This window comes from Hemitrygon akajei, chromosome 31 (genome assembly GCF_048418815.1).
Source record: "Hemitrygon akajei chromosome 31, sHemAka1.3, whole genome shotgun sequence".
NCBI lineage: Eukaryota > Metazoa > Chordata > Chondrichthyes > Myliobatiformes > Dasyatidae > Hemitrygon > Hemitrygon akajei.
This window is the reverse complement of record NC_133154.1, coordinates 3,917,264-3,935,781: the sequence shown is the minus strand read 5'-3', so window position 1 is coordinate 3,935,781 and position 18,518 is coordinate 3,917,264. Positions and strand designations below refer to the sequence as shown.

Here is an 18,518-nt window from a genome sequence, read left to right as displayed (position 1 = left end):
ACCATTGGAATTTCTGTTATCCCGAGTCAGGTATGAGACGAGCATGACTACTTTTTAGTCTGCTCTCCCTTGATTTCTCGGTACTCAGTGTCGAGGAAGATTAGAATAATTGAGGACGAGAGCAGGTAGGTGTCCAGTACAGTCTATCAGCCTCTCGCATGATAAGATGTGTCTCTCCCTCTCGCTCTCTCTCTTACATGCTGCTCCCAGAGGAAAATCCCATACCAAATTTGTCTTTATTAAGAACAAACGTAACAGCCATATACCCCCCCCCCCCTCCCCACACACACACACTACAATTCTCTGCATGTTCTGGTCTCTTTCCGAAAGCTTTGTAAATGCCACCATCAGATATGCATTCACCATCCCTTTCCAATGCGACCCAGGCACCTAACACTGTGCAAAATAATTTCCCACAATCTCGTTTAAGTTTTAAATGCACGTCCTCTTGTACTTGGCAGTTCCATCCTGAATAAAGGATTTATTACCTTTGTAATTTAGTAAACTTCTATCAGCCTCTGACATTCTAGAGGAAACAACTCAGGTTTGTCCAGATTCTCTATTTGACTCGCGCTCTCAAATCCAGGCAGCACCCCGGTGAACCACCTCCTTCCTGTAACGGGGTGAGCAGACTGCACACTGTCCTCGTCCTCCAAGCGTGGCCTAAGCAACACAGCTTCCCGACTCTACCTGCCCCAGCGATGAAGGCATGTTTGCCAAGACCTCGGATGACTAGATGCGGACGTCCAACAGGGACAGGATGTGGCAAGGGGGAGAGGGGCATCTGGGAACCTCCTCATAAAATGGCCACTGAGTGCACGTTCATGATCTTCTGCTGCTGTGGCCCATCCACTTCAAGGTTCGACGTGTTGTGTGTTCAGAGATGCTCTTCTGCACACCACTGTTGTAACGTCACTGTTCCCGTCAACCTGAACCGGTCTGGCCATTCTCCTCTGACCTCTCTCAATTAAAAGGTGTTTTCACCCACAGAACTGCCACTCACTGGATGTTTTTTGTTTTTTTGCACCATTCCGTGTAAACTCTAGAGACTGTTGTGTGTGACAATCCCAGGAGATCAGCAGTTTCTGAGATACTCAAACCACCCCATCTGGCACCGACAATCATTCCACGGTCAAAATCACTTAGATCACATTTATTCCCCATTCTGATGTTTGGTCTGAACAATAACTGAACCTCGTGACCACATCTGCATGCTTTTATGCATTGAGTTGCTGCCACGATTGGCTGATTAGATACTTGCGTTGACGAGCAAGTGTACTGGTGGATCTAATAAAGTGGCCACTGACTGCAAATGTGGGTGGCAGACAATTTAGCCTCCGATGTATGTTTAACACATCACATTTCATCCCTCCCCCTCAAAGCAGCTTTCACTAAACCCATATTCCTTGATTCCAATAACATTAAAGAAATCTCTCCACTTTAACAGGGAAACTGTGGGAGTTCTGATGCAGAACATGAAGCATGAAAAGTTTAAGAAGTGTGGTTCTGTTCTGATAACTCTGTAGGCAAACAGATCGAAAGAGACGCCACCAACAAACACCCAAGAGCCAATAGAATTCAAAGGTCAACAAAAGGGGTGGCCAATCAGGACCTAGGCAAGCGAACAGAGGCCTACGTAAATGTGAGCACTCCCGGAGAGAAACACCAACAACTGCGCACTGAGGATGTCACCTCGACTGGTGACGAAACGTCTGCAAGTTAATTGCCAAGCTCAGCGAACATCACAATGTCAAATGCCTTAACTCAAGCTACCAATATTCACCATCTGCCTTGAACACATTCAGCAACTAAGTTCCCACAGCCGCCTTGAAAAAGAATTCCCGATATTCACAATCCTCTGGTGAAGACATTTCTTGAACAAATGACCTTTAGACTTAGAGATTGCGGCCCAGATTCCATGAATACAAAAGCACACAAGTATGTCAAACTCACAGTCAAAATAAATTTGTTGTCAAATTACGTATTTGTCACCACATACTACCTTCAGATTAATTTTCTTGTGGGCAGTTTCCCTGTCCTGACCAATCAAGAATCTATCAATCTCTGCCTTCAATATATATATTGAAAATTTTTTTATTGATATAGATAATAAGATTTGGCCTCCACAGCTGCCTTTGGTAAAGAATTCCACAAGTACATCGCTCTCTGGCTAAAGAAATTCTGTTCTAAAAGGAAACCCTTCTATTCTGAGGCTGTGTCCTCTGGTCTTGCATTCCCCCATCACTGGAAACATCCTCTCCACATCCACTTTAACAAAACATTTCACCATTCATTTTAGGTTTCAATGAGGTCACCCCTCATTCCTCTGAATTCTAGCGAATACAGGCCCAGAGCCATCAAATGCTCTTCAAATGACAAGCTGTTCAATCCTGGAATCATTTTTTGTGTACCTCTCCAGTTTCAGCACATTCTTTCCAAGATAAAGGGTCCAAAATTGCTCACAACATTCCAAGTGAGGACTCACTAGTGGTTTATAAATTCTCAACATTACTTCCTCACTTTTATATTCTAGTTCTCTTGAAATGAATGCTAACATTTGCATTTGCCTTCCTTACCACTGACTCACCCTGCAAATTAACCTTCAGGGAATCCTGCACAAGGACTCCCAAGTCCCTTTGTACTTCAATATTTTGTATTTTCTCTCCATTTAGAAAATAGTCAGCCCTTTTATTTCTTCTACCGAAGTGCATGACCATATACTTGACACTGTACTCCATCTGCCATTTCTTTGCCCATCCTCTTTGTCCTTCTGTAGCCTCTCTACTTCCTCAAAACTATTTGCCCCTCCACCTGTCTTCATATCGTCTGCAAACTTTGCAACAAAGCCATCAATTCCATCATCCAAATCATTGACATTTAACAAAAAAAAACGGTCCCAACACAGACGCCCTGTGGAACACCACCAGTCACTGGCAGCCAGTCAGAAAAGGCTCCCTTTATTCCCACTCTTTGCCTCCTTCCAATCAGCCTCTGCTTTATCCATGCTAGAGTCTTTCCTGTAGTAACATAAGCTCACAGCTTGTTAAGCAGCCTCACGTGAGGAACCTCGGCAAAGGCCTTCTGAAAATCCAAGTACACAACATCAACCAATTCTCCTTTGTCTATCCTGCTTGTTAGTTCTTCAAAGAATTCCAACAGATTTGTCAGACAAGATTTTCCCTTGAGGAAACCATGCTGATTGCGGCCTATTTTATCATGTGCCTCCAAATACCCTGAGACATCATCCTTAATATCTTCCCAACCACTGAGGTCAGACTAACTGGTCTATGCTTTCCTTTCATCCGCCTTTCTCCCTTCTTGAAGAGCAGTGTGACATCTGAACTTGCGCAATATAACTTATGAAAAACAATACAGAAACAAAGACTGATAACAATCAGAGTTCAAATTAGATGCCGAGTTCAAACTTCAAAGGAAATTTATTATCAAAGTATGTATACGATGCCGTATTCAATCCTGAGATTCATTTTCTGGCAAGCATTCAAAGTACATTTTATTATCAGAGTATGTATACTTCATCCAACCTTCAGATTTGTCTCCCTGCAGGCAGCCACAAACAAAGAAACACAAAAAAACCGACTAAAAACAATAGAAGACTGCCAAATGCCTGGCGTGCAGAGAGAGAGAGAGAAAGAGAAACCAATCATGCAAACAGTGTTCAGAACTGACGTTCAGAAAGCCAGGTACCACTGCAACCAATCCAGACCATCCAGGACCATTCCCAATAGAACAATACAGTACAATCAATAAAAAAATTCACACAAGTAACCAATGTGTAAAAGATAAAATGTACAAATATATTAAAAAATAATACTGCTCGTTATGCTTTCTAACTTCAAGACATTAAATTAATTGAAAGAAAACATGAGAGTTTGAAATACGGGTGTAACTTCAGGTTTACCTTAAGCAAAGCACGCATGTATCACATGGTAGAGTGATGACGTAGGCAATTTATGTACCTTTACATATAACCTGTCATGAATTATTTAAATAAATAGGAAAGCTTAATCAAATATATATATACACACACTCACACACGACAACTCAAATATTACTTAAATATCCTGTAAGGAGTTTGCAAGTTCTCTTTGCGTGGGTTTCCTCCGGGTTCTCTGGTTTCCTCCCACAGTCCAAAGATGTACTGGTTGGAAGGTTACTTGGTCACTGTAACTTGTCCCATGATTAGGCTGGGATTGAGTTGGGAAAATGCTAAGCGGTGCAGCTGGAACAGCCAGAAGCACTTACTCTGCACTGTGCATCAATACAAAGTGAAAATTAGAGCAGGGATGGCCAACCTCTGGCGCATGCGTCAAAAGTGGTGCATTGGACGATTAGAATAGTCACACTGCACCCCAGTGATAATAAAAAAGTAAGCCTACTCATGCAAAAGGTATTAACCAAAAACTGTTTGTAGAAAAATCTATAACAGGTATACAAGTATCTTAGAGCTAGAAATGGGTTTTACTGAGAATAAATCTAAAACTTAACAATTATTGTTATTGATTTTATTATTTTGTGCACATCTTTTGGCAAGTGTTACCTTCTTTCTTATTAATCTGTTTTCAATTAAAAAATATGTTCAATGAGTCAAACTGGAAAGAAGGACTTTTGTTCTGCAGACGTTCCATAACTGTTCATACACGTTTGATACTTGTTTGATCCTGAGGTGCCAGGCGTCTGCACCAGCGGTGCGTCGCAGGTTTTTGTCAGTCAGTTTACAATTGACACTCGCATGCTACGGAGTTGTGCTTTGTTCATCCTTTGTGAACATTTGCAGTTTTGTACTTTTTCAAAAATTAAGCCTTGTTTTTACATTCAGTTACCCACCACAGTGCAAAAGAAAACGAGCAAAAGAAAAGCAGAAAGTGATAGTAAGCGCGAATTCAATGAACAGTGGGGAAAAATCAGTTCTTATTTATAGCGGGTCCGTCAGGAAAACTGCTGTGCATTGTTTGTGAAAACACTTCCTCACATAATAGAAGACATGATCTTAATAGACACTATAAAACACAACATCAGACTGAAATAGAAGGAAAACTGAAGCTAGTACCTGGGTCTGAGTTACAGAAAGAATATGTGATTAAGAAAAAGGAAGAAATCAAAAGACGACAAAACATATTTGTTAAAAGTCTCATTAAGGTAAGTAATGTTCATCTTGTTTTTATATTAATTCAATGTATCATGTAAAGTGTTAAATATGTCCATATTAACATATTTTTGCAAGAATTGAATGGGGGTACAAGAGTTGTATGGCGCATCTGAACCCGTGCGTGATAAAATTGACGCATGGAACGTAAAAGGTTGGCCACCCCGGAATCAGAGTAATGAAATGCACAACTCTACTGACAACACAAGTTGCAGAGTCTTTGCAAGCGAGCCTGTAGGTTCTGTACAGTGATCAGTGCTGAGGTGTCTGAAAGACTGACAAGAAACCCATGTGAAAAGGGTAGAATGTGCAAATAATTTTCAAAAAATAAGAGTTGTAGGATGTTCGCAAGGTGTGGATTCAGCCCAGTGTTGCAGTGAAACATTATCAGCAACCAATTCATTTCAATAATTCTGCCCTGCCCTTGTTGGCTGACCCCGATACTGAGGCTGTGACCTCTGCTTCTAGAAGATGTTAACACAAGAGACAGCAGATGTTGGAATCTGGAACACCAAACCATCTGCTGGAGGAACCCAGGGGGTCCAACAGCATCTGTGAGGGGGTGTGGAAGGAAATAATTCTGTCCTGATGCAGGGCTTCAAGTGTAATTGGCAACAATTCCTTTACTCTTTGCAAGGCCCATCACATACAGTAAATGTAATCACAAAGAAGGCACAACTGTGCCTCTATTCCTCAGGAGACTGCGGAGCTTCAGCCTGATATCACAACCTTAACAAACTTCTATGGATGCGTAGCAGAGAGCGTATTGACTGGCCACATCACGGGCTGGTATGGAAACACCAATACCTTAGAACGGAAAACCCTACAAAAGGTCATGGATTTGGCCCAGTACATTATGGGTAAAGCCCATCCAACCATTAAGCACAACTACATGTAACACGCTCATAGGAAAGCAGCATCCATCATCAGAGATCCCCACCACCCAGGCCATGCTCTTTTCTCACTGCTGCCATCAGGTAGAAGGTACAAGAGCCTCAGGACTCACACCACCAGGTTTAAGAACAGTTACGACCCCTCGACCATCAGGCTCTTGAACAAAAGGAGATAACTACACTCATCTACTGAGATGTTCCCACAACCAATGATCTCACTTCAAGAACTTGTTATTTGTTATATTTATTTATAGTTTAATTTCAACAGTTTGCTGTCTTGAATGCACTTGATCTTTCATTGAACTTCTTTACAGTTACTGTTCAATAGATTTGCTGAGTATTCCCTCAGGAAAAAGAATCTCGGGGTTGTATGTGGTGACATACAAGTTCTGATAATAATTTTACTTTGAAACTTTAAAACTCTGAGGTGTTGCTTCAGCCACTGACCCCCCTTCAGTCCCATAATTTGTTGTTTTGATTTCCTTGACACACCAGCCAAGGGAAACATTCTTCTTGTATATATGAAATATACATATTTCACAACACAGGAAGGATTACAACATATTACTGTTACAGAGCATTCCCACCAGTCTCATATCCTCACTTATCTTCCTTTAATAATTGTTGACTGTACAAAGTCACTGGAGAGAGACTGAAGCTGGTGGACATACAAGTCTTTATTTGGCCAAACAAGCAGGAACCATATTGGAGACACCTGCCTGACCCAGTAACACGTGACATTTCTACATGCTAAGGATCAAAGGTCCTTAGCAGGACAATCCTATAGTTACGATGCTTCCTTTGAATTACATAGTTTTCCAAACAGCTCCTTCTTTGCACCCACAATCCAGACACCCAGAATGAAAGTTATTTCCCACCGATTCTGGGCTGCATCCATGCATATGCAGACATCTCAGGTCAGTGAGTGTTTGTTTGTTTGCAATTTGACCCCAAAATGCAGCTCCAGGAACACCATTGTTCTGGGGGCTTTTTTATCGAGGCACAGTGCAGAATAGGCTGTCCCGGCCATTTGATTCACCCTGCCCAGCAGTCCCCCGATTTAATCTGAGCCTAATCACAGGACAATTTACAACAACCAATTAACCTACCAATCGGTACATCTTTGGACTGTGTGAGGAAACCGAAGCACCCGGAGGAAACCCACACGGTCATGGGGAGAACGTACGAACTCCTTAGAGGCAGTGGCAGGAATTGAACCCCATTCACTGGCACTGTAAAGCAGTGGCCTAACCACTTCGCTACTGTGCCACCCCCAAACTCAATCTACAATCCACATTCAGGTATGAAGACTGGTTGCTGGTGAAAGTAGTATTTGCTGTATACTGTAACTTCAGAATATGCCCCAACAATAAGAATTCCGTATTTATTTAGCCAGTTAAATATAAATCCCTCAGTTCCCATGGCAGAATCTGGATCACTAATCTAGATAACAAATCCAATAACATACCCACAGCACTACTGACCTCCGTTAGTAGGCACGTTACTGGATTAATCCAAATCTACTCAGCCCCAAGCCATCAAGATTTCCGATCAGCCCTATCGATTGCTACTTACATTGCAGCACAGATGATCCAGGGCAATTCCACACTTCCCCATTCACAGGACAACTGTCAGCTGCGGGAGGCTCGCTTGGTGAGACAGGACACAATTCCTCGCAGCAAGGATCGAGCAGAACTGGCCCTTTTTCCCCTCGAGAGAATCACTCTGATAAATTCATTGATGTCAGCATTTCTTTAGAACTCTCAGTCTCTTTCCCTGCTGTGTTCTCTGCCCGTTCTGACTTCTCTCTGGCTCTCTCTTTGCCTTTTCTTGTGTTTAACAAGCCCTGCTATTGTGATTTCCTGGAAAGACCAATGCACTCTTTGCCAACGTCACTAAATGCACCCTGAGTCATGACTTATTTGTAAGACTAGCTCTGGGTATGGGAGGGACAAGAAAACAAGAATTACAACTCTCTCCCACTTGCAAACTGGGACACTTCAAGCCAGCTCTCTCTCTCTGTCTATTACTGTCCATCTCTCTCTCTCCCCCTCTCTCCAGCTCTCTCACTCTTTTTGTCTTTGTCTCTGTCTCTGATTCTTTCTAGCTCTCCTCTCTCCCCATCTGACTAGTTCTCTCCCCCTCTCCCTTTCTCTGTCTGTCTCTCCCTCCCTGACTCTCTCTCCTACTTTTTCTCTCACACTCTCTCAAACTCTCTCTCTCGCTCTCTTCCTCTCTCTGTCTCCATCTCTTTCTGACTTTCCAGTTCTCTCTTTCTCCCTCTCAATCTCTCTCTCCTTCTGTCTTCCTCTAGCTCTCTCTTTCTCACTGTCTCTATTTCTCTGACACTCTGTCTCTCATACACATTCTCTACCTCTCCCTATTTTCTCTCTCTCCCCCACCTCTCTCCATTGCCTTATCTGTCTGTCCGACTGTTTCCCCATCTCTGTTTGCCCTCTTTTGCCGTTAACAGTTCCTGCTGCAGTAAGCGTTACCCAAGATTTTCTTCAATGGCACCTACGCACAACCTCTCTTCCTCCCTCATGGATCTCCCCTGCCTTCAGTATTCTTGGTCTTCAATAGATGGCCATAATCATTCAACCATTGGAGCAGGAGTAGAAGCAAATTGCCATCACAGATTGTGACCATCCAACATGGCACACACTCTGGCTGAGGCCTGGTCTCCAGAACCTTGTTTCACCCTTCCACTCGGCTTCCCACCAACTGGGATCCAAGAACTTTAAACCTTGTGGCAACGTTGCTGGAACAAACGTGGTGCCTGCAAATGACTCTGGCATTTCATAAGTCTATATCTTTTAACAAATCCCTCCCCTTTCAGGAGGAATTTCTTTAGTCAGAGGGTGGTGAATCTGTGGAATTCGTTGCCACAGGCGGCTGTGGACACCAAGTCATTGGGTATATTTAAAGTGGAGGTTGATAGGGTCGTGATTTGTAAGGATGTCAAAGATTACAGGGAGAAGGCAGGAAAGTGGGGTTGAGAGGGATAATAATTTGGCTATGATATCCTAATTCTGCTCCGATGTCTTACGGGCTTTTGGTTTGCCACCTCAGCCATTTAGTGTCCCGGCAAAAGCACAACAGAACAGTGAGCCCCTGGGTTTCCTCGAGGTGCTCCGGTTTCCTCCCACATCTAAAGAGGTGGAGGCTGGGTAGTGAGCTGTGGGCACGCTATCTTGGTGCCAGAAGCAAGCTCCCCCAGCACATCCTCAGACTGTGTTGGCTGTTGATGTAAACGGTGCATTTCACTGAACAATTACACGTACACTCAGAGGCCACTTTAGTAAGTACTCCTGTACACCTGCTCGTTAAGGTAAATATCCACCCTGCCAATCACGTGGCAGCAATTCAATGCATAAAATCATGCATTCATGGTCAAGAGGTTCAGACCAAACGTCAGAATGAGGAAGAAATGTGATCTAAATGACTTTGATGGGCTGGTTTGAGTATCTCAGAAACTGCTGATTTCCTGGGATTTTCACGCATAACAGTCTCTAGAGTTTACAGAGAATTAGCGTGAGAAACCAAAAAAAAACATCCAGTGAATGCACTTCTGTAGATGAAAATGCCTTGTTAGTGAGAGAGTTCAAAGATGAATGGCCAGATTGACTCAAGCTGACAGGAAAGTGACAGTAACTCAAATTACACACATGACAACAATTGGTTCCAAGGTTGTCAAGCTGAGGAGTGGTAGTGGGGACAAGCTCTCACTACCCAAAAGTGTTCCTCACAGCATGCACCTCAAAGAGCCTCTGACAGCCAAGTCCAGCTCCTGGCCTTCTTGTGTGGCTTAGCCTCTAAGCCCAGTGGAACTGTTTCTACTGACAGGAGGAGGGGCGAAGGCGGGTCCTGGTGCCTTAAAACCAGTGTTTCGGGTCGATGGAGCTCGTCAGCCTGGGAAGGCAGTCCATCTATGAGAGGGAAAACTCTGATTTCAAACCTCCGCAGCCTTGCGGCCATACCCACTCATGGGAAAGGCTTCAGGAGTAAACCCTGAGGACAAATCCGGAGCTGGAGTCCCTAAGGCAGTCCAACGTCGTCTTCAACCTCGTTCTGGCAACTCCCGCGACGACACCGGAGCCAAGCTGCATCAGCCCTTGCCCTTCCCTCGGACAACATCGGTGTCATGGAGAGGGGAGACTTGCTGCATGGGCAACAGCCGGTCTTCCATACAACCCTGCCCAGGCCTGCGCCCTGGAAACCATACCAGGCGCAGATCCACGGTCTCACGAGACTAACGGATCACACACACACACACAACAGCTGGACGTAGAAGAGCATTCCTGAACGTAGAACACATCAGACCTTGAAGCATGGGCTACAATAGGAGCAGACCTCAAGCGTACACTCGGTATTAGGAGGTACCTAGTAATGTGGCCACTCAGTGCATATACTGTGCCTATAAAAAGTATTCATGTTTTGAGTTTTACAATGTTGAATCACAGTAGGTTTAATTTGTTTTTTTTTGACACTGATCAACAGAAAAGACTTTTTCATGTCAAATTGAAAACAGATCTCTACAAATAGTTCTAAATTAATTACAAATGTAAAACACCAAATAATTGACTACATCGCCTCTAATATGACTGGTGCAGCCAATTGGCTTCAGAAGTCACATAATTCAAGAGGCAGATACGATGGGGTCTCTTAAGAGGCTTTTAGATAGGTACATGGAGCTTAGAAAAATAGAGGGCTATAGGTAAGCCCAGTGATTTCTAAGGTAGGGACATGTTGAGCACAACTTTGTGGACTGAAGGGCCTGTATTGTGCTGTAGGTTTTCTGTGTTTCTAATTAGTTTAATGGAGATCACTGTGTGCAAATAAGGTGCTTTCAATTGATTGGAGTAAAAATACACCTGGAAGGTATCTGGGGGGGTCCAGATACCGGTGAGTCAGTATCCCGGCAAAAACTACACGATGAAGACAAAAGGACACTCCAAGCAACTCCTCGAAAAGGTTATTGAAAAACACAAGTCAGGAGATGGATACAAGAACATTTCCAAGTCACTGAATATCCCTCGGAGTACAGTTAAGTCGATCATCAACAAATGGAAAGAATTTGGCACAGCTGTAAATCTACCCAGAGCAGGCTGTCCTCAAAAACTGAGTGACCATCCAAGAAGGGGACTAGTGAGAGAGGCCACCAAGAGACCTGTGACAACTCTGGAAGAGTCACAAGCTTCAGAGGCTGAGATGGGAGAGACTGCGGATACAACAACTGTTGCCTGGGTGATTCACCAGTCACAGCTTTATGGGAGAGTGGCAAAGAGAAAGCCACTGTTGAAAAAAATCTCATGAAATCTCAGCTAGAGTTTGCCAGAAGGCATGAGGGAGACTCTGAAGTCAGCTGGAAGAAGGCTCTATGGTCTGATGAAACCAAAATTGAGCACTTTGGCCATCAGACTAAACACCATGTTTGGCGTAACCCAAACACCACACATCATCAGAAACTCACCATCCCTACCGTGAAGCACGGTGGTGGCTGCATCATGCTGTGGGGGATGCTTCACTGCAGCAGGCCCTGGAAGGCTTGTGAAGGTAGAGGGTAAAATGAATGCAGCAAAATACAGGGAAATCCTGGAGGAAAACCTGATGCAGTCTGCAAGAGAACTGTGACTTGGGAGAAAATTTGTTTTCCAGCAAGACAATGACCCCAAGTATAAAGCCAAAGCTATACAGGAATGGCTTAAAAACAATTAAGTTAATGTCCTGGAATGGTCAAGTCAGAGTCCAGACCTCAATTCATTGAGAATTTGTGGCTGGACTTGAAAAGGGCTGTTCATTCACAATCTCCATGCAATCTGACAGAGCTTGGACAGTTTTATAAAGAAGAATGGGGAAAAATTGCAGTGCCCAGATGTGCAAAGCTGTTAGAGACCTATCCACACAGACTCAAGGCTGTAATTGCTGCCAAAGGTGCATCTACTAAATACTGACTTGAAGGGGGTGAATACTTATGCAATAAAATATTTTGTGTTTTATATTTGTAATTAATTTAGATCACTGTGTAAAGATTAGTTTTCACTTTGACACGGTCGAGTCTTTTTCTGTTGATCAGTGTCAAAAAAGCCAAATCAAATCCACTGTGATTCAATGTTGTAAAACAATAAAACATGAAAACTTCCAAGGGGAGTGACTGCCTTTTATAGGCATTGCATGTCATTATATAAAAATATAAGCAAGTATACAAAAAAAAAAGCACATGATTCTACAACCCAATCCAACAAAGATTTCCTGGAGGGCATTTGTGAGGGCTCGGCTGAGGGATCTCTTTGACCTGTGACTTTCTCAGTGAACCTGCTGGAGCTGGATTACGGGGTCATTGTGGTGCAGCCCTCTGCTGCAGGGTGCATCAAGGCAAGAGATGCACTGCCTGGTGTATTACTGAGGCTTTGTAACGCATTGGTCAGGCTGCAGTTGGAGTTTTGGGCCCCTTATCTAAGAAAGGATGTGCTGTCGTTGGAGAGGGTCCAGAGGAGGTTCACAAAAACAATCCCGGGAAAAGACAGGGTTAAGATAGGAGGAGCGTTTGAACTCTCTGGTGTTTAGAGGAATGAGGGGTATCTCATTGAAACCTACCAAATATTGAAAGGGCTAGACAGAATAGACGCGGAGAGGAAGTTTCCTCTGGTGTGAGAGTCTAGGATCAAAGAGCACAGCTTCAGAATAGAGGGACGTCCCTTTAGAACAGAGATGAGGAATTTCTTTAGCCAGTGGGTGGTGAATCTGTGGAATTCATTGCCACAGGTTGCTGTGGTGGGCAAGTCACTGGGTGCATTTAAGACGGAGGTTGATAGGTTCTTAATTAGTAAGTGTGTCAAACGTTGCACGGAGAAGTCAGAAGAACGTGGTTGAGAGGGATTATAAACCTGTTATTACGGCAGAGCAGACTTGATGGGCTAATTCTGATCCTACGCCTTATGATCTTAGTGTTTCAGCTCCATGGCTCCCAGGCAGATCCACCTTTCCCATGAGTTTAGCTCCAAGCTTCTGGAGATGTGCTGCAGTTGAATTTAAACCTTCTGAGGTTGATCTAAACAGTCCTCAGACAATGGGAAGGTGTGGCCGACTGTCTTCAGCATGAAGTGTGGCAGAGTAGAGGTCTACAAGATGACAAGAGGCATACATAGAGTGCACAGTCTTGGACAGACTTTTTCTCAGGGCAAAAATGATTAGTTTTACATGGTTTGCTGCTAAATTACCCTTCTGCTTATCCACCTAATATGACAGATGCACTCTTTCAGCTTAAACCATTTCAAAAAGGGTTGATAGCTATAATTTATAAACGGTTATTGAAATTATGAATGGTATCTAACAATAAAATTAAACATGCTTGGGAACTAGAATTTCAAGAGTCGTTTTCAGATAATCAATGGAGTAAAATTTTTCATTTGGTTAATAACTCATCTATTTGTGCCTGCCATTCCTTGATACAGTTCAAGGCAGTGCATCGGGCAGATATGTCAAAGGACAAACCAGCATGTATATTTTCCAACATCAATCCCATTTGTGACAGATGTAATATTGAGGTGGCCACTTTAACTCTTATGTTTTGGTCTTACATAAAGCTAGACAATTTTTAGTGAGATGTTTTTAAAACGTTATCAAAAGATGACTAGTTTGAGAGACCATAATTTTTTCAGGTGAATGAAGGGAGAGTGTCAGAGGTAGTTTTGTTTTACACACAGAGTGGTGGGTAGCTGAACACACTGCCGGGGTGGTGGTAGAGGCAGATACATGAAGGACATTTAAGAGACTGATTGGCACACGGATGAAAGAAAAATGGAGGGCTATGTACAAGGGAAGGGTTAAATTGATCTTGATGTAGGTTTAAGGTTGGCACAGTATTGTGTTATAGTGTTTCATGCTCTCCACCACTCCATCAAACACACTCCTTTCCAACCTCACAGGAACACAATAAGCTCCTCAAACTCAAGCAGCGTCCATCATCAGAAAACCCAATCATCATTATCAATAATCAGGAAACCCCTCCATCATCATCATCATCCATTGAGAAACCCCTCCATCATCATCATCATCCATTGAGAAACCCCTCCATCATCATCAATCATCAGGAAACTCTTCCATCATCAATCATCATCTATCATCAGGAAATCCTTCCATCATCAGGAAACCCCACCATCATTATCCATCATCAGGAAACCCTCCAACATCAACTATCATCAGCAAACCCCTCCATCATCATCCACCATTAAGGACCCCTGACCAGCCAGGGCAATCTCATTGCTGTCATCGGGAAGAGGGTACAGGAGCCTCAGGAACCACACCACCAGATCCAGTAACAGTTACTAACCCTCAACCATCAGAGTTTCAAACCAGAGGGGATAATTTCACTCACCCCATCGCTGAACTGTTCCCACAACCTATGGACTCACTTCCGAAATGTGTTGTATTTTGCATATTGGTTGTCTAGCTGCCCTGCTGGGACAGCCTTTCACTGATTCTATGGTGCTTTTTTTGTATTCTTCATCAGGACCGTAAAGGACGAAGTCCTCCTACCAGATCTCCCCAGATGCCACATTCTCCGTGCTCCTTAGCCTGCCAGTTGTAAATCTTGTTTCCCCTCAATCTTCTCTCAACCAACCCCTTGGCTTGCGAACCCACGTCTTTAATCTCTCCGGGTAGTGGTTAGCACAACACTTTACAGTACCAGCAACCCGGGTTCAATTCCCACTGCTGCCTGTAAGGAGTTTGTACGTGCTCCCCAGGGCCACGTGGCTTTCCTCTGGGTGCTCTGGTTTCCTCCCACAGGCCAAAGGTTGGTAGGTTAATTAGACATTGTAAATTAGGCCAGGGTTAAATCGGGGATTTCTGGTTGCAAAGGGCCATGCAGTATCCCAATGAATAAAACGAGCTTCTCCAGAGGCCCTTGCTGAATTGATGGGAAGCTGCAAACACAAGATGCTGGAAATTTGCAGTAACTCACTCACACAGAATGCTGGGGGAGCTCAGCAGGTAAAGCAGCATCTATGGAGATGAGTAAAGATTTTCAGCTCAAGGCCCTTCAACAGGACTGGAAAGGAAGGGGGAAGAAGCCAGAGTAAGAAGGTGGGCAGGGGAGAGGGCGGAACCAGGTGACAGGTCACAGGCGAGACCAGGCAGGGGAGAGGGGGATCAGGTGACAGGTCACAGGCGAGACCAGGCAGGGGAGAGGGGGATCAGGTGACAGGTCACAGGCGAGACCAGGCAGGGGGTGGAGGGGGGAACCAGGTGACAGGTCACAGGCGAGACCAGGCAGGGGGTGGAGGGGGGAACCAGGTGACAGGTCACAGGCGAGACCAGGCAGGGGGTGGAGGGGGGGAACCAGGTGACAGGTCACAGGTGAGACCAGGCAGGGGGTGGAGAGGAACCAGGTGACAGGTCACAGGTGAGACCAGGCAGAGGTTGGAGGGGGGAACCAGGTGACAGGTCACAGGCGAGACCAGGCAGGGGGTGGAGGGGGGAACCAGGTGACAGGTCACAGGCGAGACCAGGCAGGGGGTGGAGGGGGGAACCAGGTGACAGGTCACAGGCGAGACCAGGCAGGGGGTGGAGGGGGGAACCAGGTGACAGGTCACAGGTGAGACCAGGCAGGGGGTGGAGAGGAACCAGGTGACAGGTCACAGGTGAGACCAGGCAGAGGTTGGAGGGGGGAACCAGGTGACAGGTCACAGGTGAGACCAGGCAGAGGTTGGAGGGGGGAACCAGGTGACAGGTCACAGGTGAGACCAGGCAGAGGTTGGAGGGGGGAACCAGGTGACAGTTCACAGGTGAGACCAGGCAGGGGGTGGAGGGGGAACCAGGTGACAGGTCACAGGTGAGACCAGGCAGGGGTTGGAGGGGGGAACCAGGTGACAGGTCACAGGTGAGACCAGGCAGGGGTTGGAGGGGGGAACCAGGTGACAGGTCACAGGCGAGACCAGGCAGGGGAGAGGGGGATCAGGTGACAGGTCACAGGTGAGACCAGGCAGGGGGTGGAGGGGGGAACCAGGTGACAGGTCACAGGCGAGACCAGGCAGGGGAGAGGGGGGAACCAGGTGACAGGTCACAGGCGAGACCAGGCAGGGGGTGGAGGGGGGAACCAGGTGACAGGTCACAGGTGAGACCAGCAGGAAAAAGGCGGAGCATTTGCGGCCACACAATTGGCTGAAGATATTGTCATTGAGAAGAACGGCCAGGCTGGTTCAAGCTGACAGGCAGGTGACAGTAACTACAAACACGTGTTTCAACAGCGGTGGCAAATACTCTCGGCACAGCAGAGTTTAAAGCGAAGTCCCACGCCCGGTCCCGCGGGTGAGGAGAGTGACCGGGAAGGTGACGGTAACTCGGATAAACTCGGGTTACAGCAGCGGCGTGCAGTAAGCGTCTTTGAACACACAGCACGTTGAACATGGAAATGAATGAACGGGCTACGGCAGCAAAAGACCACAAGCATACGCAGTGGCCACTTTATTAGGTACAAGAGAAACCTACCGACGGGGCTACTGCGTCTAACTTAAAGTGACGGTTAAAGTCACACTGGGTAACTCCTCACTTTAACAGTTAATTCGAAATACTTTTACGCATATCTCTACTTCAGACGCGGGTTTTGAATGGTAGTTTGATGAGCGAACAAGGCAAATAACCCCGACTGAATAAAGCGAGTGCTTTAATGTTAAAGGAGCGAGAGCTTACCAAGTCTTCAGCGTGCATTTCCCAGTCAGACAGCCAACTCTGATGAGGGTGTTTGACGTCCTTGATCCCTGCCTTTGCCAGCTTCTAGATTGGCGTGGACGCGGCCCTCGCCGCCTCGTAGAAGGGGGAGGTTTCAGACTCTCCTACCCTCTCACCCTCCTCCCCGATGTGAAGTTTCTGGACTTACAGCGAAGCTGTAACATTCTTTCCAGCGGGGTCGGCTGAAGCAGGCATTGCTGTTCTTCACGTCTCGCCTCCACTGGGACTTTTTCTCCCTCTGTGAGAAGTTGGGAATTTCCAAGGAAAGTGAATCAGTTTCGTCCGAATGAAGCAAGTGCAGCAGGGTAGTCGGGCCCGAGAGCGAACTCCCAGGAGAGGAAACAGTCTAGGAAAACATACAGAACCTCCCCTAGACTCTGATTCAAATTCACGTGTACATAACAGGGGGTTTTTTTTCGGATCCGGATTTAGAATCACTTCGTTCTCTCCTTTACTCGCGTGTACTGGAAATGGCATTGAACAATCTTGAATCTTGTAATGCGTTAACAACCAACACGACCCCTGGTTGTGCTGGGGGGGCAGCCCGCAAGCATAGCATGCCCCACATGTTCAGCAGAGCAACACGGACGGCTACAACAAAACCGACAAAACACCCCCCCCCCCTTCCACCCTCACACAGGCTCCTACCCATAAAACCATAAAAGATAGGAACAGAATTAGGCCTTTTGGCCCATTGTATCAACGCTGCCGTTTCATCATGGCTGACCCATTTCCCTCTCGGCCCCAATCTCCTGCCCTCGCCCCGTATCCCTTCACGCCCTGACCTATCAATCAACCTCTGCCTTAAATATACCCAATGACCTCCACAGCAACAACAAATTCCACAGATCATCTCCTGAGGAAATCCCTCCTCATCAACCTCCATTTTAAATATAGCCAGTTACTTAGCCTCCACGGCCATCTGGCTAAACAAATTCCTCCTCGTCTCCCTGTTCTGAAGGGATGAGGAATTCCTTTTATTCTGAGGCTGTGCCATCTGTTCCTGGACTCTCCCACTACTGGGAACAGCGTCTCCACATCCGCTCTATCTCAGCCCTTCTGTGATGCATCTCTAAAAATTGAGAAGAATCATCTCCATCGGAACTCCAGGCTGTGGTTTGTACCTTAACCAAGCATGTGCCAGCTCAGGGTCTGGAAAAACACTCAGGGTCAGCTCAAACTGGCCTCTCAAGGAGGCGGAATCTATCATAAAGGACCCTCTGGTACAGAGGGTGCTCGCAGGCTGGACCCAAGTTTGGAGGCTCCCTCTGTCACAGTGGTCATTGGCATCACCTCAAACAAGGAGTGGCAGTTGACAGGCTCACACCTTAACCCAAGGGTGGAGGAATGGCAGAATAGCCACAAAGAGACAGAGACAAGGGGGTTAGGCATAGGCATACCAACAGAGCCTCAGACTGATGACTGAGTAACACCACAAAACAATTCATCCTCCATGACACAGTAAGATCCCACTGAAAAGCCAACTAGAGACCTCTTTAAATAATCATAGAATGAGGAAAACCTGTGCCAGTCACAATTAACTTGACAAGTTTAAACCGGAAGCACAAGGGCTTAATAATTCTAGTTAAGATAATGAGTAAATATAGGTGCTCTAGAAACCGAGAAGGTTAAACGTTCTACGGCAAGCCCACGGGCTCATGACATCCTCACTGTCTGGGACATGCCCTCTGCTCATTACTACAATCAGAGAGGAGGTACAGGAACCTGTA

General features: G+C 45.6%; 1 protein-coding gene across 2 annotated transcripts in view; it reads right to left on the bottom strand.

Moving 5' to 3' along the window:
- Window positions 1-17,130, bottom strand: part of csf2rb (colony stimulating factor 2 receptor subunit beta) — a 68,303-nt gene extending 51,173 nt beyond the window's left edge. The window contains exon 1 of one of the 2 annotated variants that reach the window (XM_073033735.1): window positions 16,750-17,130. The gene's annotated coding sequence lies outside the window, so the exon portion shown is untranslated. Of the gene's footprint in view, window positions 1-7,632; window positions 7,927-16,749 lie in introns of those variants that run through there. The other variant, XM_073033734.1, reaches the window with a different exon arrangement.
- Between the last annotated feature and the right edge of the window lie 1,388 nt (window positions 17,131-18,518).